Source organism: Sciurus vulgaris (genome assembly GCF_902686455.1).
Source record: "Sciurus vulgaris genome assembly, chromosome: 9".
NCBI classification, from domain to species: domain Eukaryota; kingdom Metazoa; phylum Chordata; class Mammalia; order Rodentia; family Sciuridae; genus Sciurus; species Sciurus vulgaris.
The window spans coordinates 138,144,724-138,167,079 of NC_136469.1; positions in this window are offsets into that span (position 1 = coordinate 138,144,724).

Here is a 22,356-nt window from a genome sequence, read left to right on the forward strand (position 1 = left end):
CTGTATTCTTTCTCTATTTCCGTAGCAAGTTATAAATCTAGCGACTTAAGCCAACACACTTTTATTATCTTATAGTTCTGGAGATCAGAAGTACAAAATCAGTCTTCGGGGGTTTTTGCCCTGGGCTTGGGACACAACATGACTCTGACTTCTTCCACATTCACAGACCTTTGCTCTCCTTGGTGCATGACCTCATCCAGCAGCTTCAGAGCCAGCTGCATGACAGTTTGCTTCAGCCATCACATTGCCTCCTTCTCCTCCTCTTAGAAGAATACTTAAAGTAGGAATCAAGGTCTGCCTATATAAGTTCCTCCTCTCAGGATTTTTCATTCAATTATATCTGCAAATTTTCTTTTGCCATGTAATGCAATATTCACAGTTTCCTGCGATTAGAGCTTAGACAGTTTTGCAGACCATTAGTTAGCCAATCAAAGCCACGCTTCCCTGAATTATTGTCTAGCAGCGGTGCCTGCATTAGCACTCAGATCCCCCTTCACCTTGAAGTGTCTCCTTCCCCAGAGATACTCTATTGCCTTAGTCTTGGGAAAGTGCCAACATTCCTAGAAGCAGGAAATTATACTGTCACCAGGATTCCAGAGAGCACAGAGCTCACTTGAGCACCCAAGAGACAGGTATGGGTGACCACAGCACTAATGTCAAAGCCCTCAATGAAGAAGTAATAAGGCAAGGGCTAAGGGACACCTTCATCATCCATTACACAGGCAGGGAGAGGAAAGTGTTCTAAGTATTCTTATGCACACTTTTCCTTATCTTCAAAATGGAAAACTTATATGTCCCCAATCATATAAAATTGATTGCAAGTTTACTGGACAGATTAGATGAGGAAGAAAGAAGAAGACATAATTGAATAGTGAAGCAGTATCCACACTGTCATCCTGCTATCTTTAGGGTTTATGAATCTCTATCCAAGCAGTACTGAGGGAAGTAGAGTTTTCATTTTTCTAAGACAGACCTATCATCTTCTGATTCTTCATCTTCTGGGGATTGCACATATTACTCGACTTAAAGACTAACTTTTATCTAATGTTGCAGGTGTTCCTGGCAAGCATTATTAGTAGACAGCAAGAAATGGATTTTTTCGCCGAACATTGTAGCAAAAATAAGTTTTTGTGTTATAAATATTGAAAAAAGAGTGATTGGAAAATCCCCTTAGAAAGAAAACTGATTTTTAAATGGAACAGCTGGGCTATTACATCGAGAACTTTTCAATCTGATTTTATTTTCCTGTCTTTGGGGTTCATCCATGTTGATATATCACTCCTTATATGAGCATAATACAATCCTGTAGACAACAGAAAAATTTCAGTGGCCAAATGCATTCAGAATAATTGCTACTCAACTGACATAAATCTGTTTGCATCTCCAGAAACATAAAGCAACAGGACTAGAACAGACCTCAGGAACTGCTGGAGGGATATGTGGTAAAACGGAAGGATCACGGGGTGGGAGGCTGGACAGCCACATTCTAATGCACTCTGACAAGCCTGGCCTCTTCCACATCTGCACTGTTCCCATCACATATTTCACAATATGGCCCCTGCCAGTAGATGTTTACTTGTGAGAGATCTTACCTAGCTAACTATCTTTCAGCAGCAAAATCCAGGTGCATGCTTTGGGGCAATATAATTTTTGAATATTGTTCCGATTAAAGGAAAGCAGTATCTGACCATTGAAACTGCTGTGGAGATGAAGCGATAGATATCAAGTCACTGCTGTAGTGTTGGGGACAGAGATGGCACTTAAGAAACAGTAAGCATACAACATGAATGATTTCTTGCATCAGACCCAATTTATATGAAACACTACCTTCAGATCACTCTCCTGAAAGCGGTGGCTCTGATTCCATCAACTCTTCTACTTACTGTCGTTGCCATTTCCTCATCACCATCATTCAGCTCAGTCTGGTTCTTACCCTCTCCTCTTCCTGTCCCCTCACCTCCACAACTTCCAGCATTATTTTGCTGTAACTCTGAGTCTCTAACTTTCCATCCAGTCTGTTCTTTCTTTGCATTTATTGATGCATATCTTTTTTCACCGGACCACGTCTGTCTAAATGCTACCCACCAAAGAGAAATGCTCTTTCATGTCAACAGGTTAATACACGTGTATTCTTTTCTTCTCTCCCTCTGGCCTACTTGAAGCACATGAGAAGGCCATGGTGGTAAAGATGGTTAAACTTCAAAGCAAAAGAAACTTCTTCCTTGAATCCATTTGTAAGAGAGCCATTCACAAATCAAGAGCACACATTTTGTATTATATACTGCAGATGTAACGTACGCCATGTTAGCTGTTTTTGCTGTCGGAAGGAGAGGTGGTTTGTTTTAGCAGTGAATGTTGCCCTAACAAATAATGGCGGTCATGATATGAGCCCATAGCTGTGTGAGGTATTCTGGGAACTAAGCAATACAGATTGGTTAGACGTCAGGAATAGAAGGGACCAGTCAGGGAAATCCTTCCCTGTGCCTCCGTGCAATACTGGATGGTCAATGAGGTCAGTGGACACAGCAAACACTGTTCAGTGAATCAGGTGATCACAGGTACATGTCTTTGTGTCCTGTTTGGAACAGCATTCATTGTATTGACCTGAAGAGATGGTACCCAATAAAAGGGTATTATCATCAGAAAAAATTCGGCCAATGCTGGGTTATACAAAGGTAAATAGATTGTGTTATTGCAGAGCTTCTTAGCAATTTTAATACACCAATAGGCATTATAAATGTTCTCATAAGTTTTGAAATATGGTACTTTCCAGACATATTTGACCTTTGGCCACATATTTTTTTTGTCTCACTCTGTATTGTTAACAATTTTGAAAGGTGAATTCTTTCAGAATTTTTAAAAGAACATAATTAAGTTAAAAGTCATTAACGCACATTCACACACATGTACCCTCCCCTGCACACACACACACACACACACACACACACACACACACACACAACATAACTGGAAGTTATTGACTCTGGTACGTAAGAAATATACTTTTAGAGGCTGGATAATAGAAAAGAAAATCAACCATATGCTACCATAAATGCATACATTTTAAAACAATGAGGATATTTAAACACTGACAGAAAAAAATGTGTACTATCAAATACTAGCTTAAAACAAAGTTGGTAAGTTAACGATATTAATACTGGTAGCTACAGTGGGCCTTAGGGCAAAAATCATTAGTACAGGTAAAGATGAGCATTTTACAAAAATAAGTTTAAATATTTCTTATGTATAGGTGTCCATAATATGTATCATTAAATATAGAAGAAAACAAGATAAAAGTAGCACAAATAAAAGTAGAAACACATAAATTCACAATCATACTGGAAAACTTTAGTACACCTGTCTCAAAAATTGATACAACAACGAAAAAGAAGGAAAAAGTCAGTTACTACACAAAACATCTGAACAAAGGAATAAATAATGTGAACAGGCACTACATCCAATGATGATGGAACGAAAGTTCTTTTCATGTGCATATAATACTTTTGTAAAAATTGATCATACATTGGGTCATGAAGCAATAAACTACTTTCAAAATATAGATGAATATATAAAGGAAATGTGGTATATGTACACAATGGAATATTATTCAGCCTCTAAGATGAACGAAAGCTTGTCATTTGCTAGTAAATGGATGAAGCTTGAGAATATTATGCTAAGTGAAATAAGCCCATCCCCCAGAATCAAAGGCTGAATGTTTGAATATCTTCTCTGATATGTGGATGCTAATTCACATTGAGGGGAGGGGTGCTGGGAAGAATAGAAGTACTTTAGATTAGGCAGAAGATAGAGAAGGGAAGAGAGGGATTAGGAAGGATAATAGAATAAATTGTATATTATTACCCTATGTATATATATGATTACATGACTGGTGTGATTCTACATAATGTACAACTAGAAGAATAAGAAGTTACACTCCATTTATGTCTGATGTGTCAGAATGCATTCTATTGTCATGTAAAACTAGTTAGAAGTTGAAAAATAGATTTTTTTATTATTTTTAAAAGAATATGATTAAATCACAATTCAAGAACACATGCACACACGCACACACAAAACCTGGAAATGATCAATTATTTATACATTAGGAAATATTCTTCCAGAGATGGACATGTAGTTTGTAGCAACGCACTTTTGTAGCATTTGTGACACCTGGATTTAATTCTCATCGTTCTCCCCACCCCCGAAGTACATATACTTCTCAAGAACTTTTAATTAACAAAACAGAAAATCTCAACTAAGATTAGAAAGTGTTTAAAATGGAAAGGTCATGAAGCTATGACTTCACAAAATTGATGGTATGCAAGCTAAAGTAGTACTCAGAGGAAAAATCATAGCCTTAAAAAGCATATATTGGAAAGAAAGGGTGAAATTAATAACCTCAATTTCTTTCTCAAGTCCTTTTTAATATCATTAAAATGATACTATTAATAATTTTGTTCTAAAGTTTTTATAATTTCAATGTGCTGTAAAAATATTTTTAAAAAGCAAGTTATAAATGCTGATGAAAAATAAACCTAAATAATTTTGTATGTAGTAAAGAATTTTTACTTGTCCATACCAGAAGTCATCTTCCAATCAAAAAAAGAAGTGGAAGACCTCTACAATGAAAACTACAGAACACTAAAAAGAGAAATTTAAGAAGACCTTAGAAGATGGAAAATCTCTCATTTTCCATCATACTACCAAAAGTGCTGTATAGATTTAATGCAATTCCTATTAAAATTCCAATGATATTTTTCACAGAAATAGAAAAAAACAGTCATGAAACTCATTTGGAAAAATAAGAGACCCAAAATAGGCAAAGCAATCTTTAGCAGGAAGAGGGAAGCAGGAGGCATCACAATAACAGACCCTTAAATTATACTACAGAGTCATAGTAACAAAAACAGCATGGTACTGTCACCAAAACAAACACGATGACTAATGGAACAGAATAGAAGACAGAGAGACAAACCCAGATAAATACAGTTATCTCATACTAGACAAAGGCACCATTAATGTATATTGGAGAAAAGATAGCCTCTCTAACACATGATGCTGGGAAAACTGGAAATCTGTATGTAGCAGAATGAAATTAAACCTCTATGTCTCACCCTGCATAAAATTCAACTCAAAATGGATCAAGGACCTAGGAATTAGACCAGAGACCCTGTGTCTACTGGAAGAAAATGTAGACTTAACTCTCCATCATGTCTGTTTAGGAACCAACTTCCTCAAGAAGACTCCTAAAGCATGAGAAGTAAAATCAAGAATCAATAAATGTGATGGTATCAAACTAAAAGAGCTTCTTCACAGCAAAGGACACAATCAAGAATGTGAAGAAAGAGCCTAGAGAATGGGAGGAAATCATTAGCACCTGCACCTCATCAGAGTATTAATCACCAGGATATAAAAGAACTCAAAATACTTAACACCAAAGAAACAAACAACCCCATCAATAAAAGGGCAAAGGAAATGAACAGACACTTCACAGAAGAAGAAATATGATCAGTCAACAAATATATTTAAAAAAATGTTCAACATATCTAGCAATTAAAAGATTGCAAATTGAAACTACACTGAGATTTCATTTCACTCCAGCCGGAAGGGTAATTTTCAAGAACACAAGTAACAATAAATGTTGGTGGGGATGGGTGGAAAATGATACACTCATTCATTGCTGGTGGGACTGCAAATTGATGCAACCACTCTGGAAAGCAGTATGGAAATTCCTCAGAAAACTTGGAATGGAACCACAATTTAATCCATTTATCTATTCCTTGGAATATTCCCAAAGAATTTAAAATCAGCATACTGTAGTGATATGGCCACATCAATATTTATAGCAGTGCAATTCACAATAGCTAAACTATGGAACCAACCAAAGTGCCCTTCAATATATAAATAGGTAAAGAAAAGAGGAGATATATATATATATATGAACACAATGTAGGGGAATGTAGCAATTGGAGGGGGAATGTAATAGGAAAGACAGTAGACTGAATTATACCTAACATTTCTATGTTCATATATGAATGCACAATTACTGTAACTCCACATCATGCAGAACCACAGAATAGGAAATTATACTTCATGAATGTATAGTACATCAAAATACATTTTACTATTATGTGTATCTAAAAAGAGCAAATAAAAAAAGAGAAAGAAAAGAGGGAAACAATGTGAATGTTAATCAAATCATTCCAGCATATAGAAAACCAGAAGACATTTCCCAACTCATTAGGAGGCTAATAAGACCTTGCCCTTAAAATGTGCCAAAACCATATGATAAAAAATTACAGACCAATTTTTATTATTAATAAAAATGTAAAAAACAAACAAAATATTAATTAATCAAACCCAGAGATGTATTTAAAGTGAGATTGAATCCAGGAATGTAAGAACAGCTTAATATTAAAAAAAAATCATGAGAATTAACCACTTGTATAGAAAAAAAGAGAAAATCATTTGGTAATATAGATTCAGGCATATAATCATTTGATAAGAATTACAATCTATTTTCTAAAAATTTAGCAAGCTAGGAATGGGTAGGAATTTAGACAGAAACTTCTTTCCTCAGATTTTTATTTTTAATTGACAAATAATAGTTTATTCATGGTGTTCAATATGATGCTTTTATATATGTATAAACTGTGGAATGAATAAATCTGACTAATTAATATACCCATCACCTCACATATTTTCCATTTTTACAGTGAGAATTTTTTTACTCTCTTATTTCAAACATTTTATATAGATAACATGTTAGTATTGAGAATAATTCCCTTAAAGTACAATAGAATTTGACAACTTATCCTTATATCTCACTGGACCAAAAGAATTTGTTCCTAATTTGAAAAACACAGAAAATCTCTAGAAAGCAACAAACAAAAACTGCAGCCATCCTCCTATTTAATGGAGCAATCAAAGCTCTGGGACTCATCTGTTTCACTCCTAGACATTTGTCCAAGAGAACAGTGATGCTCCTGTGCTAACAATGTTACCAATAGTAGCAACTCAGGAAACACTTTCCATGTCCATCAAGAGTAGGACTTTTGGATAGTCATGGTATATCCATGTGTGATGGTGCTGCCCAGCACAAAAGGAAAATTAACGAATGGACAAAAACTACAACCAAACGAATTTGCTTGGACAGCTCTAACAGACCCAGTGTCAAACAAACTTAACCAGGTGTTTATATTCCACTTACATGGACTTTGGAAACAAGGAGAATTAACAGAAGCAGAAGTCAAGATGGTAGCTAGTGAAGAAGGGCAGTAGAGGGGCATCTGAGATGTTGGATATGAGTCAATTTTTTTAGAAACCTGGAGGCTAGCTTCATGTATGTGAAAAATGCTAAGCTGTAAACTTAGACTTAATGTATTTAGCCAAAAGTGTATTATCATTTGATATTTGTTAAAACTAAAATCTTTCCATGATAAACAAAAGTTAAAAGAATTTACAAATAGAAAGCCTGCACTGCAGAACATTCTCAGCAAAATATTCCCGGAGGAGGAAATGACAAACAGCAATGTAAGTCAGTAAAGAGAGGAACTACCATAAAGGAAAAGCCAATCAAAGGAGAAACCAAGTCAAGTTAAAAACCAAAAATAAGCCAAGATGACTAGGAATACAAATCGTATCTCAATAATAACACTGAATATTAATGGCCTAAACTCATTAATCAAAAGACATAGACTGGCAGACAGGATTAAAAAGAAAAACCCAAAATTATGCTGCCTTCAAGAGACTCATCTCATAGAAAAAGACATCCACCAACTAAAAGTAAAAGGCAAGGAAAATCACATACAAACCCAGTGAAAAAGCAGGGGTATCCATGCTCACATCAGATGAAGTGGACTTCATGTCAAAGTCAGTCAGAAGGGATAAAGAAGGACATTTCATACTGCTCCAGGGAACCATAAACCAGCAAGACATAACACTTTTAAATATTTTTGCCCCAAACAATGGGGCATCCATGTACTTCAAATAAATCCTTCTCAATTCCAGGGTAAAAATAGACCACGATACAATAATACTGGGTAACTTTAACACACCAGTCTAACCACTAAATAGATCCTCCAAACAATAACTGAACAACAACAACAACAACAACAAATTCTATCTATAGAATTAGATAATACAATCAATGATTTAGACTTAATGGACATATATAGAGTATTTCTTCCATCATAAGTGTAAGAAGTAAGTGTAAGAATACACTTACTTCTCAGCAGTTCATGGATCCTCCTCTAAAATAGACCACATCCTATGCCACAAAGAAGCCATTAGTAAGCACAAAAAAATAGAGATACCACTTTGTATTCTATCAGACCATAATGGAATGCAATTAGAACTCAGTGATAAAATAAAAAAACAAAAACTACTCCAACACCTGGAGACTAAATAATATGCTATTTAATAATGCAATGATAACAGAAAACATCAGTGAGGAAATTAAAAAAAAAATTCTTAGAGGTAAATGAAAATAACCAAGCAACATATCAAAATCTCTGGGACACTCTGAAAGTATTACTAAGAGGACTTATTGCATTGGGCTCATAAATTACAAGAATAAAAGAACAACAACTAAATGACCTAACATTACATTTCAAAGCCGTAGAAAAAGAACAGATCGACACCAAAAATAGTAGAAGACAGGAAATAATTAAAATCAGAGTTGAAATCAATGAAATTGGAAGAAGAGAAAAAATTCAAAAAAATTAATGAAACCGAAAGTTGGTTCTTTGAAAAAGTAAACAAAAATTGATAAACCCTTAGCTGCACTAACAAAGAGAAGGAGAGAGGACACTTAAATTACTAGGATTCATGTTGTAAAAGGAAAGATCACAACAGACACCATTGAAATACATAGCATAATTAGAAACTACTTTGAAAATCTAGACTGCAACAAAATATAAAATATCAAAGACATTGACAAATTTTCAGAGACATGTGATCCTCCCAAAATGAATCAGGAACATGTACACAATTTAAAAAGATCAATTTCAAGCACCGAAATAAAAGAAGCTACCAAAAGCCTACCAACCAAGAAAAGCCCAGGACCAGATGGATTGTCAGCCGAATTCTATCAGACCTTTACAAAGAACTGATACCAATACTCCTCAAGTAGTCCATGAAATAGAAAAGGAGGGATCTGTCCAGGTTCTCTCTGCCATGTCCTTCAGGGAGGAGGAAAGGGTTTATGGCTGGAGGAGGATGTTGGCAGTTTTTCAATTACCCAAAAAACTTTTCTACTCAATGAACACACAAGAGTCAATACTCTTTTTACGAGAGAGGGGTGTAATGGGTCGGGCCATACTAGCACTGGTCTCTTTACAACAACTGAGTCGCCCAACTCTCCTTATTTATAATATGCAGATAAAAGGGGGCAAGGACTGGGAAGAGCTTCTTCTGTGATGAACATGATAGGGTGGAGTTAGGGAAGCCATTTTCTTAAGGGGAAAATTCCAGAAGGAGACAGGGAACCACTCCCACAGAGTGCCACATGCTTCCCAGCAGTTCCTAGAAGCCAAGCCTCTACATCACATGGCTCAATCTAGTATGATTCTGCTAAATAAGTACAGCTTCCCACAGGGAACCCTTCCAAACTCATTCTATGAAGCTAGTATCACTCTGATACCAAAACCAGACAGAGGAAAGAAACTTCAGAACAATATCCCTGATGAACATAGACAGAAAAATCTGCAACAAAATTCTGGCAAACCTTTACAAAAATATATTAAAAATATATCCACCATGATCAAGTGGGTTTCATTCCAGGGAAGCAAGGTTGATTCAACATCCAGAAATCAATAAATGTAATTCATCACATCAATAGACTTAAGTTAAGAATAATATGATTCAATAGATGCTGAGAAAACATTTGATACAATACAGCACACCCTCATGCTCAAAACTCTTGAAAAAACGGGGATAGTAGGAACATATCTCAATATTGTAAAGGCTATCTATGCTAAGCCCATGGCCAACATCATTCTAAATGGAGAAAAACTGAAAGCGTTCCCTCTAAAAACTGGAAACAGGTAGGGATGCCCTCATTCACCACTCCCATTCAACATTGTCCTTGAAACACTAGCCAGAGCAATCAGACAGACCAAAGAAATTAAAGGAATATTAGTAGAGAAACTACTCATGCTGTCACTATTTGCTAGTGACATGATTCTATCTTTAGAGGATTCAAAAAACTCCACTAGAAAACTTCTAGAACTAATAAATGAACTCAGCAAAGTAGCAGGATATAAAATCGAAACTCATAAATCTAATGAATTTCTATTTATAAGTGATGAATCCTCTGAAAGAGAAATTAGGAAAATAGACTTAAAAAATAGACTTAAAAAAATACTTGGGAATTAATCTAACAAAAGAGGTGAAAGTCCTCTACAATGAAAACTACAGAACACTAAAGAAATTAGCAAAAATCTTAGAAGATGGAAAAATCTACCATGTTCTTGGATAGGCAGAATTAATATTGTCAAATTAATATTGTCAAAATGGCCATAGTACCAAAGGTACTATACAGATTCGATGTAATTCCAATTCAAATCCCAATGACATTCCTCATAGAAATAGAGAAAGCAATCATGAAATCCATCTGGAAGAATAAGAGACCTTGAATAGTCAAAGCAATCCTGAGCAGGAAGAGTGAAGCAGGAGATATCACAATACCAGACCTTAAATGATACTACAGAGCAATAGTAACAAAAATGGCATGGTGTTCACACCAAAATAAACAGGTAGACCAATGGTACAGAATAGAAGACACAGAGACAAACTCACATGAATAGTTACCTCATACTAGACAAAGGTACCAAAAACATACAATGGAGAAAAGATACCCTCTTCAAAAAATGGTGCTGGCAAAAACTAGAAATCCATATGCAGTAAAATGAAATTAAACCCGTATCTCCTACCCTGCACAAAAACTCAATTCAAAATGGATCAAGGACCTAGGAATTAGACCAGAGACCTGCACCAAATAGAGGAAAAAGTAGGCCCAAATATTCACCATGTTGGCTTAGGACCAGACTTCCTTAACAAGACTCCTGAAGCACAAGAAAACAAAGTAAGAATCAACAAATGGGGTGGACTCAAACCAAAAAGCCTTTCCTCAGCAAAGAATACAATCAATAATGTGCAAAGGGAGCCTACAGAGCGGGAGAAAATCTTTTGTACACACACTTCAGATAGAGCAATAAGCTCCATAATTTATAAAGAACTTACAAAATTCTACATCAAAAATACAAAGAACCCAATCAATAAATGGGCTAAGGAAATGAGCAGACACTTCACAGAAGTTCTACAAGCAATTAACAGATATGTGAAAAAAGTGTTCAACATCTCTAGTAATTAGAGAAATGCAAATTAAAACAATTATAAGATTTCATCTTACTCCAATTAGAATGGCTATTATCAAGAACACAAATAATAACAGATGTTGGTGTGGATGTGGGGAAAAAGGCAGACTTTTACATTGCTGGTAGAGTTGCAATTGGTGCAGCCACTCTGGAAAGCAGTGTGGATATACTTCAAAAAACTTGGAATGAACCCACCTTTTGACCCAGCTATCCCACTGCTCAGTTTATACCCAAAGGACTTAAAATCAGCATATTACAGTGACACAGTCACATCAATGTTTATGCAGCTCAATTCACAACAGCTAGATTGTGGAACCAACCTAGATGCCCTTCAACAAATGAATAGATAAAGAAACTGTGGTATATATACACAATGGAATATTATTCAGCCATAAAGAATAAAATTATGGCATTTGCAGGCAAATGGATGGTACTGGAGAATATCATTGTAAGTGAAATAAGCCAATTCCAAAAAACCAAAGGCTGAATGTTTTCCCTGATACATGGATGATGATACATAATGGGGTTGGGGAGTGGGGAGTGAGAAAAGAATGGAAGAACTTTGGATTACATAAAGAGAAATGAGAGGGGGAGGTGGATGGGGTAGGAAAGATGATGGAATGAGACAGACATCTTTACCCTATGTACATGTATAATTTCAGGAATGGTGAGAATCTACACTGTGAGCAACCATAGAAATGAAAAGTTGTACCCCATTTGTGTATAGTGAATCAAAATTCCGTCTCTAGATTAAAAAAGATTCAAAAAAAAGATTGAAAACTTGGGTTTATTTATCTTTAATATTTTAAGAAAATAAATCCTTAATTAATGACGCAGTGAAATTAATAGATTAGTAGCACAATTGTAATATGACTAAATAGAGTGAATGATAGAAAACTGAAGAAATGAAAAAATACAATAATTGGTATAATAATTGTAAAGTAACTATCTCCTAAAATTTTTCTTCTACTACCCACTTCTTATTATTATTTTTACTAGAACACATAAGACAAAAAATGGGGATTTTGCACTCACCAATCATTCCCTTCCTCATACCCCTCTGTCTAGACTTTGTTACAGAGATGTTTTCTGCCTGTGCCACTAGAAGACAACCACAGAATCGATTGCAGCTCTAAACCCCAGCCATCCTGCATATACGACTCTCATTAACAGTCCTTGCTGACTTCCAGTGACCAAATTTATGACTGACAACTGCATTCACACACAAAAGCTCCCACGTAACACTCAATTGTAGCTTGGATTCCTGACAACTCGCAGGGATGGCTGACTCCTTCTTGCATGGATACCCCAACCTCTCACTCAGACCTTCACATCCTTGAATCACAGAGTACAGCCCTATTCTAAATGAACTTTTGGAAACTTCTGTGTAGGAAAAAAAATATTATTCTCTCCCAACTTTTAGACACCACAATTTTTCTTTTAACTGATCCAATTGGACTGTTCTCCTGGGGTATTTATTTTACAAATGTCCTTTGGCCAACGTCACTGAGGGCATTCAAGATTGTACAGGTTAAAATACATTCTGTTATTTTCCTACCCCATTTCTTATTTCCCTGCCCTTCTCAGTCTTTGCCATGCATTTCATGAAACTTATCAAAGGATTGCTAGAACACTTGCTAGAAAACTCATTATTTGAATCAAGATGAAGAAGAAATGGTGTTTAAGGATCAAAGCAAAGATGGCAAAATACCAATTCTTCAAAGGTGGTAGATTCTAAATCAAAGAAGTGCAAATGTGGAAGCTGGAACAACCCAATTTGGACAAGTGATTCTATTGCCCAAGTCTGTAAAATGGGAATGTGTCAGGGTGAGGGGAGAGAGTGGAGAGGGCCATAGCCAGATGATTTGAGGAAGATCCCCTGAGTTGCAATGATCTCTGAGTCTTTGCATCTGAATGGAGAAGGAGTCTGGGGACAAGATCTCTTTTTCCTCCAGAATAGAAGAGTTGTAGTCTTCTAAATCATATTTGGATTTAACAATCTTAGACTCTGCAGCCGTCATTGATCTTCAGATTCCTCAAACTGTTCTTATTCAACTCATTACTTACCAAAGAACGTACTTTGAGAGTGAAAGTCACTTTCTAGCAAGAAACTGCATCTCTATATTGATGTAATGCTACCTTGATAGAAAAACATGTCATTAAATAGTTCCTTTTATTCTGTAGAGATATTGGGAGATTCTACTATGACAAGTTTTTTAATGCATGACCAAGATAAAATACATTAAAAGAACTATTTAATAATTATTAATTTCTCCTTAAAAATCATAGATTAAAGGTAATCTTTAATAATGCTGAAGAATAATAAATATTCTAGAAGATGGAGAAGAGCAGCTGGAGAGTCCCTCCTCATGTCCCTCCCACATGCTCTTCTAGCTGTCCTTACTGATGTCAATCAACCTCATTTTGCTGGTGCCAAAATAAACTGAACACTACAAAATGGGATAAATTCTGTCTTATACTTTGTTGCAAATAATCTTACCTTCAGGGCTATTATACGGGCACAGGTAAACCCGCCACTGGGCAATGTCTCCACCATCTTCCTCCTCCCTCACGGTGGCAGTCAGTTACTGAGTCAGTTGTGGGGCAGAGAATTGCTGTGGCCTGAATGAGGAGCCTGTTGGAGACAGTAGCTGACAGAATAGTAACAGTTTAATAAACTTAGACCCAGCAGATACATTTCTGGAACTCAGTGCTAAGGAAATAATCCCAAATATGGAATTATCATTACATTCAAAATCACTTAACATGGTTATTTATAAAACCAACAAATTTGAAACAACTTAAATGACCAACAAAATTGGAGTAATTAAACAAATCATAGTTTACATACTCAGGGGAATATTATACAGCATTTAAACAGCATGCCTATGAGGAGGATGTCATAAGTTATAAACGTTCTTCTTATTAAGGGAACAGCAGGACCACTACTATATATAAAGTATGATTATAATCATGTTAAAATTGTTCATAAAACTGGATCTAAATAGCAGCACTGTAGAATTTACACTGAGAAAGTTCTTCTTTCCATATTTGTTTTATCAATTTTACTTAATGACCAAAATAATTGATTCATATAATAAAATAAGAATAAACATTTTTGAATGCAGCTATTTTGGAAAATTCGAAGGCCAGTAATTTTTTGTTAACCCACATTTAAATACCATGTTGTCAACTAACAGCTTGTGTATTCAACACTCTGGTAAGCACAGAGCGAAGGCAGAGATGCTGAAAAATTGCTCCCTATGCACAGACACTGGAGGCCCCGTGGGGTATGCAGAAGCCAACCAATGAAATGTGGAGTGATGCAGCTCTAAAGGAGTTCACAAGATAAACCACCCCAGCAACACCAAAGGCACAAAAAGGAAATGGTAGTTCTGAGAAGCAGTCCTGGGGACAGAAACTGCTAGGAAATTTGAAAAAGCATTTGTCCAATGAGTAGGACTTCCCACATCATGATTTGGAAAGTCAGTTATGAAGAAGGTATTTTATAGCACATCCCCACTCCATGTGTGCGGGTGACATTCTAGGAAAACAGGATCGACTGGTTTTATGGGGAGCATTATTAGTATTAGTGTTACAGAGGGTAGAGATTTTGCATGTGTTCACAGATACCCACGCATGTGTGCGCGCGCGCGCGCGCGCACACACACACACACACACACACACACACACACCATTTCCAAGTAGGGGAATGGAAAAGCATTGCTATGTATTGAGAACACAAAACAACCTCTTAAAGAAAAATGGAGGCTCCTAACTGAAGGAGGAAAAGGGGCAAGAATACGTTCCTTTGGTAATAAGCATGCTTTACTCTAAGAAACCTGGATAGTTTAGCTACTTATAAACCCTTTTCCCACTCGAACCCTAAGAGGTTCTTGTATGCAGTGGGGGAACAGGGGCCATGGAGGGACTCAAGTTTTTAGGCCAAACAGACATATGCAAATATTTTGCATGGAGTTTGCATTAAAGCAGTGTACATGGGAAGCTCATTTGTGGAAAAAGAGTCTCTCTTGATTTTCCCCTTCTTCTTTTGTTCTACACGGAATATGAACATGGTAGCAGGAAGTATAACATACACTTTGGAGTATGAATTATTTAATCTTGAAATGAAACCAGATCAGATCACAAAAGATAGAAGTTACCCTAACAAACTGAAACTGCCTATCCTTCAGATTTCTTTTATGGCAGACAGAAAATACCTAGACCCCTGTTAAGTTCAGTGTTCCATTCTCTTTTATGTGGATAAAGTTGGTTCCAACAAAAACTAATATATATTGATCTGTGGTTTGCTGCAATCACTGTGATGAGCTATGTATGTATATATTTCTGCCACAATTATTTTTATTCTTCATAATAATAATTACAACTCTACAGTAAAACATGTTAATTATGCTATTTCCCATAATAGAAAAAGACTTGGAGAGGCTAAATAAAATACTTCAAATCAAACAGGAAATTGGTTGTACAGACAAAAAGCAGATCCCTGTCTTTGTGTTATCAGAGTAATGATCTTTACAAAGTATATACATTGTTTCTTATTTGCAGATATGTGCCTGCACACAAACATATGCCATATATTTCTATTTCATGTATTTTTAATGGTCATTCTTATAGGAATGAATAGACAATTCTCATTTTCCTTTGTCCTCACCTTTTAAGTTCACTTGAATTAAAAGGATAATGATTTTCTCCTTCTAGACACGCATATCACTTCCACTCACATTTGACTGGTGAATGCAAGTCACATGACTATTTCTAACTTCAAAAGATGAAGGAAAGGGAAAGTCTCTCCACGCCTGGGGGGAGGGGTGGAAGTGACTAAGTGGGACTTGGTAGGTCTTCATAAAAGGCTGTGACAATGCAGACTACTAGCAGCAGTCTTGGTCTCTCCATTTACTCTTGTCCACTGTTTCTACAAATTCCAGTCTGATAGGCACACTGTTATATGCCCTGCCATTTTGGTGAGCAAAGCTTTCCATTTTGTTGGCAAGATTTTAGGAGGAATATTATCTCCTATCTTTAAAAATCATTTGTATTTCGCTTGTAGGGATCCAGTCCTCCATAGCCTTTGTATACTTCTACAAGACTTTAGCCTCTTTTCTCTATAGTATGCTGTAGGAGTGTAGACCCTGGAGTCAGACTGCCTAGGTAGGAATCACCGGTGGGACAGTATCCACTATCATAAGGTCAGGGTTGAGTAAAGCTTGGTAATTTCCCTAAACATATTTTACTCTATGTGAAATGGACTAGACAAGCCCACCTCAAAAGTTGTTCTTTGATTAAAACATAAATCAAGTCACCACATCCAGTGATTTCTATTTATTCAACTATTAGCATAGGACAATATTTCTATGTGTTATGTTATCACATATGAAAATGCACCCTTACATATGATTATTTTCTCATGAATATCTTATTGAATGCTTATTATTCTTAACTCTTTTTCTGTGTTTGTTTGTTTAAATAATTATATTTGTTTTTCTACATGGGGAAACATCTACTCTTAATTATAATCTTGATACTTCATTTATACTAATTGCCAATCTCTTTCTTTCCTGATAACATTTCCAAATTAACACATGTGGTAATATGTGAAAATCTCTTGATTTAAAGTGTTTTTGGAATGCCACTCTTCTGTCCCTTTTAGTCATTATTTTACAGAAAACATTGTTTCTTCCATTTAAACAAATGTGCACTGCTTTTCTCAATAAAATAGCAAGTGTTTTATCTTCTTTATTTTATCCAAAAGCATTATATTCATAATGAACTTGTTGTCTCTGAAGCATTTTTGTTCTTTGCTAATGCCTGTTTCTTACTTTTTTCAGTATTACCACCACATGCATATATAACAATTCTTGATGTCAAATTTTGATCCCATATTTCCCTTCTTTCTTATTTAAGTGGAAACTAGAAAGGCTGTGAATTTTTCCTGAGTACCATTGAAACTGTCCTGGTATTTTTACATACACTCTTTTCATTTCATTGTTTCTAAATATTATTAACTCATAATTTTTCTTTCTTCATCAAACAGATGTAGGAGGGAGAAGATACTTGTGTGTTCATTTGTATCATATCATTATTACTGTAGTCGTTTATGTTGTCATTGTTATGATTATGTTGCTCTGGGAGTATACAAAGCAGGCTGTGCTGCTTTTTCCTAATGTGATCTGAGGTTTTCATTTATGTAAATATGTAATTGTTTTATTGGTTCTTTGAAAAAGTAAACAAATTTGATAAACGCTTAGCCACACTAATGAAGAGAAGGAGAAAGGAAAACTCAAATTACTAGAATCCATGATGAAAAAGGAAAGATCATGACAGACACAATTAAAGTACTCAACATAATTAGAAGTTACTTTGAAAATCTATACTCCAACAAGATAGAAAATATCAATGACAATGACGAATTTTTAGAGACATATGATCCTCCCAAACTGAATCAGGAAGATAGACAAAATTTAAACAGATCAATTTCAAGCACCGAAATAGAAGAAGTCATCAAAAGCTTACCAACCAAGAAAAACCCAGGACCAGATGGATTGTCAGCCAAATCCTACAAGACCTTTAAAAAGAACTAATACCAATACTACTCAAAGTATTACATGAAATAGAAAAGGAGGGAACTCTTCCAAACTCATTCTACAAAGCTAGTAATACTCCGATACCAAAACCAGAAAAAGACACATCAAGAAAAGAGAACATTAGACCATTATCTCTGATGAGCATAGATGCAAAAATCCTTAACAAAATTTTGGCAAATCTCATACAAAAACGTATCAAAAAGATTTATCCCAGGGATGCAAGGTTGGTTCAACATCCAGAAATCAATAAATGTAATATATCACATCAATGGACTTAAAGTTAAGAATCATATGATTATTTCAATAAATGCTGAAAAAGCATTTAATAAAATACAGCACTCCTTCATGCTTAAAACACTAGAAAAAATAGGGTAGTAGGAATATACATCAACATTGTAAAACTAAGCACACGCTAAGCACATGGCCAACATCATTCTAAATGGAGAAAAACTGAAAGCATTACCTCTAAAACTGAAACAAGGCAGGGATGCCCTCTTTCACCACTTCTATTCAACATTGTCCTTGAAACTCTAGCCAAGGCAATTAGACAGACCAAAGAAATTAAAGGGATGCGAATAGGAAAAGATGAACTCAAGCTGTCACTATTTGCTGATGACATGATTTTATATTTAGAGGATTCAAAAAACTCCACTAGAAAACTTCTAGAAGTAATAAATGAATTCAGCAAAGTATCAGGATATAAAAAAGTGATTATTCTTAATTAGCAAATGTATACATACACATAAACCTATATATATGTATATAAATGTTTGCATGACTATGTCTGTTTAGTGTTATAGTTAATGATATTCAGTACCCCCCCAAAATGATATTGTATATATTCATTTTTTTAGTGTGTCGAGAATTAAGAAATAAATTTAATGTGTTCCCACAGCTACTAGATTTCAGAGACTCCTTGCTGGAATCTCCGGTAGCATATTTCCTTTATTTCTTAAGCATACTTGAAGGTGTTGAATGCTCACTGGGCCAGTTGTCTAGTTCCTGCATCAAATTATACACCTACCATACTTCTCTAAAGTAAACTTCACTTCCTTATGCCTCAGCAATTTGGGGGGCAATATGGTTTTAGAATCAAATGAAAACTGATCAAGCAATATTAACTTCCAATGATCATACCTTTATAAAATATGATTTATTTTCTTGTTAAAATCTTGAATTCCATTGACTTTGAATTTGCAATGTATCATGATATTATAACATGACCCATGCTATATTTAACCTTCAGACATCACTTTAAAGGACATGCATATCTACTGACAGTGTATAGTTGGAGTTATATATACAGTATTGTTTATGCAAAGAACCAGGATAAAGTTAATATAGGAATTCAATAAATATTTGTTTATTGTCAACTAATTAAATTAATGAACCCATTTCCCATGTATCCCCTCTCATATTCTTAGAATGGGGTGCAGTTTCTATCTAATTTTCCAGTTACACTTCAACAAAGTCAGGTTTATTTTGAACTATTATAAAAATAAACTGTTGAGGCCACAGGGCATGATAGTACATGCCTGTATTCCCAGTGACTAGGGAGACAGAGGTAGGATGATCCCAAGTTTGCAGTCAGTCTTAACAACTAAGCAAAATACCCTGTCTCAAAATAAAAAAGAAAAGGACTGGGGATATAGCTCAGTGGTAAAGTGCCCTTGTGTTCAGAATATATTAGGATGAACGTTCTTTGAGGTTTACTGGATGGATTGTGTGTTTTAGTTAGCTATTCATCACTGTGACCAAAAGCTCCGACAAGTTCATCATAGAGGGGGAAAATTTTATTTTGGCTCATGGTTTCAAAGTCCATGGTCAGTCAACGCCATAATTCTGGATCTGAGGTGAGGCAGAGCATCATGGTGGAAGGGTGTTGTGGAGCAAAGCAGCTCAGGATATGGCAATCAGAAAGCAGAGAGTGATGTGATCATCAAGGACAAAATATAAACTCCAAAGCCATGCCCTCAGTTACCGTCTTACTCCAGTCACACACTACCTGCTACAGTTAACACCCAGGTAATCCATAACAGTGGATTAATTCAGTAATTAGGTTAGGATTTTCATCATCTAATCATCTCAACTCTGAAAATTGCACTGTCTTACGTAAACTTTTAGGGAACATCCATTTCATATCTAAATCTAATGCCATGAACCTCAGTTTAGATGTTATGGAGAACGCAGTACAGATATTGTTATGACTTAGTCCCTGAATTGTTGGGAAGAAAGAGATAAACCATACCATCAATGGCTAGTGGGTAATTGGACTCTCTTTTACTTTATCATCATTCTTGGCCTTGAAGGAGTCTCAGGGAACTGCCAATACATGAGGAAGGATTGCATTCTGGTCTTCTGTGTGATAAGACACGCAGTCTGCATTCTGCATCCTTCTTAGGGGCCTGCAAGTGGGAGTGCCACTGGTGTGTCTCAGCATCCTGGAGGTTCCTGTCCGTTTTCAGTATTGACCATGGGAGCAGCTAGGTTGGAGAAGTTCCGCTTCTTGAGCCTTTCTGCTGAAGGAGCAGGTGGCAAACCATAATTACAGGGATCAAAAAGGGTTTTGTTTACTTGGTTAGTTTGCGCCGTTTGGGTAAAAAGTCTTCAAATTATTTGTCTTCTCTCCTAGTTTTCCCAGGCTTTTTACTGCAGTACCAGGTTGCCCGGTACCTAGTCCTTCTGGGGAAAAATGAAGGGACACCAAATATCTCCCAAACCCGGCCCATGCACTGCAGAGGGGTCTTTCCGTGCCAGTGTCTTCTTGCTCATCACAGGAACCACACCCAGAGTAGGAAGATACTCTCAATTGCATTCTCTCTCTTGTGACTTTGTCCATAACCAGACATAGAAATTGGAAATTTACAATGAGTTTGTTTGCTATATAAGAAATAGTTCCATTTAGAAGAAAGATTTCAACTCTAAAAATGTTTTTGTCTGGTATATTTTCTTTTTCTGGCTCAAGTGGACAAGAAGGACTAATGCTCTTTCTTCCCCACCCCTCTCCCCGCCCCCTCTTTGCGTGTGTGCAAAGTTTAGTTTAGTATAATCTCCTTTCTTGATAAAATGTATTCTAGTCCTTGACTTTTTCCAAGTGGCTAAAATGTCATGTTCCAGGCCTCGGAATATAATCCTATTCCTCCAGGTAATCTTGGTGATTTGAGTTTTTAAAATGTATCGCTGAAACAATATGCATTTACTGATTTACAATACACATAAATAATGAATATGAAGTGTTGAATGCTCAAAGATATTTAATCAAGGTGTTCTAAGTAAATTAAACTTATAATGTACTTTCTGTTTCAAAGACAACTTTGATGAGTACTTATCCTGTGTCCAACATTTTGCTCCCTGTGGAGGATGAAGAAGTACAGAGAACCCTTCTCCATGATAACCCAGAGCTTACTGTGTTCAGACTGGAATAATACCTTCTTCACCAATGTGTGTCCCCAGATACCACAATGCAACATTCCACAGCAAACATTTTCAGGTCTCTTCTGAGAAGAATCTTCCATGCATATTGAATTTTCCAGGTTTAATAGTCTGCCTCACTCAGCAATTGCCTCTCAGCTTGGTCCAGGGACAGTTCCTCTGTTTCTGGGTACTATGTTTTGCATTGGAGGTACAACAGTGAGCAAGTCACCCCAGCTCTGTGTTCCTGGGCAGTCTCTTCATAGAACAGCAGGATTGGGCACCATGATTTCTGACCCAGCGTAGAGGTTTGGTGGTAGTCGATTCTTCTGGCACTTGTGGGCTAAAGGTAGATTTAGGTAAAAGAAATAATCTGGCTCAAGTGGACAAGAAGGACTAATGCTCTTTCTTCCCCACCCCTCTCCCCGCCCCCTCTTTGCGTGTGTGCATTTAAATAATCCATGAAGAGTTCAATTCTTGAGTAGAGTCTTGGGAACTAATAATGTAAATGTAGAAATGCCAACAGTAATAATTTTATAGCTGAGAGGGCTTGAGTAATGAAGGGGAGGAAGGAATATAAGCTTTCTTGTGGTTTTTGTCTTAATTTCTCAAGGAAATTGGGGTACTATTAACTAAAGAGGAAATGAAGTAAAAGAAAAAATGTGTAGAGATGGAGTATGATGTAGGGAGACTATGTGCCATTTTCAGCATGCTAAATTCAAGTTTTTAGTGGGTCATTTAAATGACTATATTAAAATAGAGTTACATTTTGGGAAGTTTAAATCTCAAAGTGGAAATCAGAGCTGGAGGTGAGTAAGTAGACCTCATCTGCATTCAGTCACCACTGTGCCAAACAGTAGAGACAGTGGCTTAAAAAGCCACATGGAATGTGAGCCGTGGGAACTGGCCCTGTGATTACAAATGGAGACGTTCACGGCCAACATGATTGACTGGACTGCTATCAC